Below are 7180 nucleotides of genomic sequence, written 5' to 3' on the forward strand. Positions count from 1 at the left end.
TTAATATAGAGTAGAACATATATCACATATATAATTGTATCATAAGCATACCATTTTGAATGTCGTATCCAGGGGTTGCTCTCTTGAACGTGGACAACTATAGGTGTTAAATTCAAATCTTGGATGATTTACATTAGTCGTGTTTTCCCTAAGCCCTAAGCCAACTGTTTCCCCATTGTCACAAAAAGTTAACTAACTTTTTTGAATCGTGTGCCATCCGCTGGACGGAGATAACGCAGGGCGTTTCTGTATATAATGTAATGTCATAGGTGATTATTTCCACCGTAACTAGGGTAAACAATTAAATTTAAAAAAGGGAGATTTCGAGATGCTATACATTAGACCAGTTCATGTAGCTCTCAACTATATAACCCATTTACTGTTTTACAAATAGAATGAAATGGGGTTTAACGTCCTACTGTTTTGCTCCGAACTGGGCTAATGAAGACGGGCCTACGCCATACACAGTGCTATGAGGGAAATTTTGCCCGGACAGCGGCACTACGGCCTACTCTTATATCGAATTCCAACTGTCAAGGGATCTTTCACCTCCCCGCCAATGTGTACACGGGACCTCGGTTTTTCGTCCCATCCGAACGATTAGACAGCTGTTCTTGTCAGGCCCTCCATCCTGCATCACTGACAAAAGGGAACCACGCCGGAAAAACTGGATGAACTTTCTCGGCCAATACAGGGATCGAACACCCGACCATACTGTTTTACAAGAGGCCAATTGATATAAATTTAATTCTTACAATGTTTGTATTTTAATTGTTTTGTGTTTTTTAGAACTTCATGTATTAATATATTATATTATTCAGATATTTTGAAGCTATATTTTGATATTCTGTAATAATCATAATGTTAATAAAAATAAGACCAAGGTTACCAGCGAGCTTTGTTAATTGGTGATCCTGAACGGCGAACAGACTCCGATCACAAAGAAAGTGTTCACAAGAGGAGAATGCAAGTGGCGAGTAGTGCCCCCCCCCCCCCCCCACACACACACACCAACACCCATATAGGATAAAAGTTAATTTTCTATTTGATGCTCAATCTGATTAAAAAACCGATCCCTACTACACAAGGATCTGGAAGAGTTGTTATATAACCTGCGTTCTGGATAGCGTGAGGGGTTAGCCAATAAAACCATCTGTTACGGCGATACACGGAACTGTGGGTAAACCAATAGAAACGTCAACACTGATTGATTAAGCAATGTCTGACGTCATAGAGACGAAAGCCGCTCGTGCGACCCCTGACACGACCTCCCAATACAATTGGTCAGATCTTCATATAGTGTAGGCCATCGAAAGTGTAAAAAACGTAATTAAATATAGATCTGTACTTTAATCAGATTGTTTGACGCTATTCCACGAACAAAAACGTCAATGATGTTCAGATTATGGAATACATCTAGAAACTCTTTTAATGGCAAATTTACTATGGCGTTGTTCCAAAGCAATTAAATTGAATGAGATAGGGTTTGACGTGCCACTTGTCTATTCCGATTGGGCTAATGAAGACAAACATACGCCATACAGTGTGCTACGAGGGGAAAATTTCCACGGACATTAGCTTCGCTACGGTCAGCACTTCGAATTCCTACTGTCAAGGGTTCTTTTACGTTCACGCCAATGTGTACACGGGACCTCGTTCTTCACTCCATCCGAACGAATAGACGATCCCTTGTTATACCCTCCGTCCCACTGACAAGGGGAAACCACGCCGGACGATCTAAAGGAACTTTCTCGGACATCACCTGGTGTGAGACATGCTGGTTAACTTGCCAGGGCCTAACTTATCGGTCACCGCGGTTTCAAAGTAAGTAAAAGCATATGGACACTGTTGAGGTATAGCGTGATTTAGAAATAAAACTGGTTCAATTCTTATGCTAGGTTCACACTATCACGATTCGCGCTACGATTGAAATCATGGTTTTAACAGTGGAGTAATCGCGGCGATTCTAACAGGCCGCATCATATCCCGAGGCCAGTCGTAGAAATCGTGTAGATCGTAGAAAAGTTTTGGACGGTTCAAAACGTTGCTACGATCAACACGAGTAATTGTCAATCGTAGTCGCGCTTTAGATCGTATTGGGTCGCATCTAATCATGCTTCCAAATCGTGGTGATCGGGATCAGCCTTGGACAAGACAAACACCCCGTTCTGTTAAGATGCACTGCGATCTCTGCAGAAGTTCAGAAAACAATAAAGTCCATTCGTTCGTTCGTTTCTAGAGTTTTACGTCCACTTCCACCTAAGGTGATATCGTAGACAAGTGAAGTCCATGGTCAGTCGGGCTGTGTATACACCCGTCGGGGTCATTTAGTAGGTCAAATCATGATCACTTTCGATCCCGATCGTAAAAGACATCGCGACCACGATCGTATCCTAACGCAAAAGAGCACATTGGTTACTGATGATCGGTCGAAAAGTATCCGAACGTATCTGCACGTACCAGATCGTGGACGCAGTAGGAACAATCCTATCGGAACGTTGGTTTCGATTCCTAGGTTGAAAGTGACAAGGAATAGGGTCGCCTAGGGTTTTCTTCGAGTCCTCCGGTTTCCTCCCACCGCTAAAGACCTCTACGCACAAGCGAATTATTGAAATAAAATTGAACAATATGTTAGTCCCGAAATGACCTAGTTTGTGTCGAATGGAGGTTAAACCCCATTTTTCTCCCCCACCCTCTCTATCTATCGGAACGTACCTGATCGTATCTGAACTGGATACCTGAAATAGACCAGTCGTGACCACATCGCATCCTAGCACGCCGAATCGTATCAGAACGTATCGACTCGCATCACCTCGTATCCAAACGTGAAATTTCAGTGAAAGTTAAAAACAATCCACGATCAGATGAAATTCACGATCATCGCGTTCATAACGCACGGGGTCATCTGGTTTAGTCCCACTGCTAAAGACCCCTACGCCGCGCAAGCGAATTATTGAAATAAAAAATTAAATCATATGTTGTTCCCGAAATGACCTAGTTTGTATCGAGTGGACCCCCCCCCCCCTCTCTTTCTGGACAAACATGAATTATTTCTTTAAATTTGCCATAGATTGGCGACATCGATAGGATAATTCATCTATCGGCTTTAAAAAAATATTTTATAATTAAACAAACAAATTGATATGGTTATTGATGTTTTTCATGAACTCATTTTGTTTGTTGTCGTGTTTTAACAGCTGAGTCAATTTATATAATACACCTTATTACATAATCTTATTAATAGATGTTTACTTTACACGTAACTCAAGAACCTCAAGTCAATAATTTTATCAAAACTTTATCAAGATGCGTCCGGTTTGTTTTATTTCTATTTTAGTATTTAAAAATTTGTTTGTTTGGATAAGTGAAGAAATAATCGAAATTTATATTAGATGTGTGTCAGATATCTTTATTTAACGTCCGCTTCCACAAAAGTGATATCGCCGACAATGTATTTATACTGAGCACGAACGCGACCACTGCAATTTCTTTCGTCGTACTGAAAGGGGGAGGTGGGGGTAAGTGGGTAGGATGGTGACTCGCTAGCCTGGAGGTCACGTGTTCGATCCCTGCATTGGCCGAGAAAGATCATCCAGATTTTCCGGCGTGTCTAGTCGTTCGGATGGGACGAAAAACCAAAGCCTCGTGTACACGTTGGCGTGCACGTAAAAGATCCCTTGACATTTTGAATTTGATATAAGAGTAGTCAACATCTCCCTCATACTTCACTATATGCCCGTCTTCATTAACCTGGCTCGAAGCAGAACAGTAGGACGTTAAACCCCATTTACTCGCGGAAACTCGCGGATGAAGCTGTTGCGTTGACGATTTGTTGGCGCGAATTGTTTTAAAAATTCAACCAAGAGGCAAACTCAGTGGGCATAAATGGAATGGCCTAAGGCCTCTCTTTAACTAATTCCGGGATTGGAGTATGGCGCTGGGTTAGTAACTATACGACATTTGTTCGATCCCGCTGTTGTTCAAGAAACATCATCGGGATTCACCTTGTTAGTCGTGCAGGGCTGAGGAACTCGTTTCTAGTTCACCCATGTAGGACCTACTCGTTGGCTTCCTCGCAAAGCAAAATGTCCCTCTTCATATAATATGTTTGTCCTTACATTACTTTACTAGGGGATTGGTTTGCCGAATGGTTAGCGCGGTCTGCCATTGAGTCAACTGGCGTGGTTGAGATTCCCGGTTGTACGTGACAAAGAGTAGGGCCGCCAACCTTGTGGCTTTTCTCCGGTTCCTCCTGTTTCCTCCCACTGCTAAAGACCCCTACGCGCAAGCGAATTAATGAAATAAAAAATTGAACCGTGTGTTAGTTTGTGTGTCGAGTGGTCGTTAAATCTCTCTCTCTCTCTCTTCCTCTCTCTCTCTCTCTCTCGCTCTCTCTCTCTTTCTCTCTCTCTCTCTCCTTTATATTACTAATATACATGAATACAGAAATCAGTATGTAATGGAGTGAGACAGTAGTAGTTGACCATTGTATTATCTGTGTTGACTCAATCAACTTAATAAACCCAAACAACGTGTAGTATTATACTCGTATTATTAATAATCACAAAACTGATAATCCCGTTCATAGCCTCAATTACCCGTTTCTAATTAAATGGCGGTTATTTGAGAACTCTTGGGTCTTATTATCTTCCACCATCTTGAAGTAAATGTTTGTGTATCCGTCTGCTTCCTGTCCACGCTGTGTCATTCCATGAATCACGTGAGATTCATGACTTTCAACACGTTATTTGAAACTGGTCAACCACTCCCGCCAGTTACACCGGAAGTAGAAGATTAGGTGTTGACCATGTTTATTACCCAGACTTCCGTTCTCCTTGAACTATTTATTGACTAGTAAAGACTCAGACTCGCCTTTAATCATTGGCCATGTTATAGTATCATAGAAAGGCTAGTTTACAGTGGTTTCAAATGAAATAAAAAAAGGGGGTTTAACGTCCTATTTGTTTGCACCTATCGGTATAATAAAAGAAATTGAAATGAGGTTTAACGCCCTTCTGCTCTGCTCCGATTGGGCTAATGAAGACGAGCCATACAGTGCGCTATGAGGCAATTTTGCCCGGACAGCGACTCAATGGCCTACTCTTATATCGAATTCCAACTGCCAAGGGATCCTTTACCTGCACGCCAATATGTACACAGAACCTCGTTTTGTTGTCCCATCCGAAGGACTAGACGACTGTCTCTATCAGACCCTCCGTCCTGCGCCGCTGACATGGGGAAACCAGGCTGGAAAATCCGCTGCACTTTCTCAGCCAACACTGGGATCGAACCCGCTACCTCCAGGCTAACGAGCCAGCGTCTTACCCACCGTGGCTTTCCGGGTTAATATAGATAGGAATACGAACATCAGCTACGTCATGATTAATCCGATTGGCTCAAAAAAATAAGACGTTAAACCCTATATCATTTCATTTCCCGCCTTTATAGGTAAGTTCAGCAACTTTGTATTCACGTTGACGTTTGTATTTATTTTTTTAATTGTTGTATCATTGTGTCTGTGTGTGTCTGTGTGTGTGTGTGGGGGGGGGGGGGCGCTGTATTATACGGTCTGTCATTGAGTCAGCTGGCGGGGTTTCGATTCCCCGGTTGTACGTGACAAGGAGTAGGGTCGCCTGTCCAACCTCGTGGGCTTTCTCCGGGTCATCCGGTTTCCTCCAACTGCTAAAGACCCCTACGCGCAAGCGAATGATTGAATTAAAATTGAACCATGTGTTAGTCCCGAAATGACCTAGTTTGTGTCGAGTGGACGTTAAACCCCATTTTTCTCTCTCTCTCTCTCTCTCATTCTCTCTCTCTCTCTCTCTCTCCAGATACACGAGATATCAGAAAGGTTCGTCACTATTTATATCTTATAGTGTGGATTTTAAAACGATAATTTGTAAACACTCACCACGGGAAGATATACTATTCAAAAAAAGTAGGGGATATTTGATTTTTAAGTGTTATTAAAGTCACCTAATGAAACTGACAAAGAAACAAATGACAAAATGAAATGAAGTTCACATTCATCGATTTATTCCAAATGATCGTTAGACTAAGTAAGGCACAGACTGACCATTATAAGGGTAAAATGATACCCGGGGTCAAACAGCAAAGTTACCACAGCATCACAACCAAGTCAGTAACGGGTAAATCCTCCTCTGTTTGCCAAACAAGCATTGATCCGACGTGGCATACTCCTAATGAGACGTCTAAGGTCATTTTGGTCCAGATTGTCCCATTCCTGTTGCAACGCAGCAGCAAGTTCTTGGACATTGGCAGGACGTTGTTGACGTTGACGTAACCTCTGTCCAAGCATGTCCCAGACATGCTCGATGGGGGAGAGGTCGGGACTCAGTGCTGGCCAAGGTAATGTGGTGATGTTCTGTTGTTGGAGGTAACCTGTAACGATCCTGGCCCTGTGACATCTTGCGTTGTCATCCTGGAAGATGAAACGGCGGCCATGACGTCGTGCGAACGGCACAACATGGACTGCCAAGATGTTGTTCCGGTAGTACTGGCCTGTAACACGCCCTGCAACAACATGTAAAGTCGTTCTTCCAGCAACAGTGATGCCTCCCCACACCATAACAGAACCACCCCCAAATCGATCATGTCTGATGACGTTAACGTCTTGGAAGCGCTCGTTTCGACGACGCCACACCCTCCTACGTCTGTCCAAAAACTCAACAGTGAACCTTGACACATCTGAAAACATCACATTGCTCCAGCGTCGATTATCCCAGTGTTGACGATCCCTACACCAACGACGTCTTGCCTGAATGTGATGATCTCTCAAACAAGGGATCACGCGAGGACGTCGGGCGCGAAGGTGACCCCTATGCAGTCGATTCCGAATCGTCTGGCCACTCACTCTCACACCAGTGTCTGTTTGAAGACGAGCGCTGATCTGATTTGCTGTGATGACACGATTTCTCAAGGCCAAGGTACGGATAAATCGATCCTGGGCTTGAGTTGTTGCCCTTGGTCGACCTGAGCGTGGTCTGTCCTGTACAGATTGTGTATCACGGTATCTGGACCATAGCCTGCTTATGACAGACTGAGAAACATTCATCGTCCGCGCCACAACCGCCTGTGTTGTGCCGATCTGTAGCATGCCAAGGGCACGTAACCTTTCATTTTGGGTAAGCCGACGCATATCAAAATTTGTTTTCTGGTC

Source organism: Patella vulgata, chromosome 7, assembly GCF_932274485.2.
Source record: "Patella vulgata chromosome 7, xgPatVulg1.2, whole genome shotgun sequence".
Classification (NCBI taxonomy): Eukaryota; Metazoa; Mollusca; class Gastropoda; family Patellidae; genus Patella; species Patella vulgata.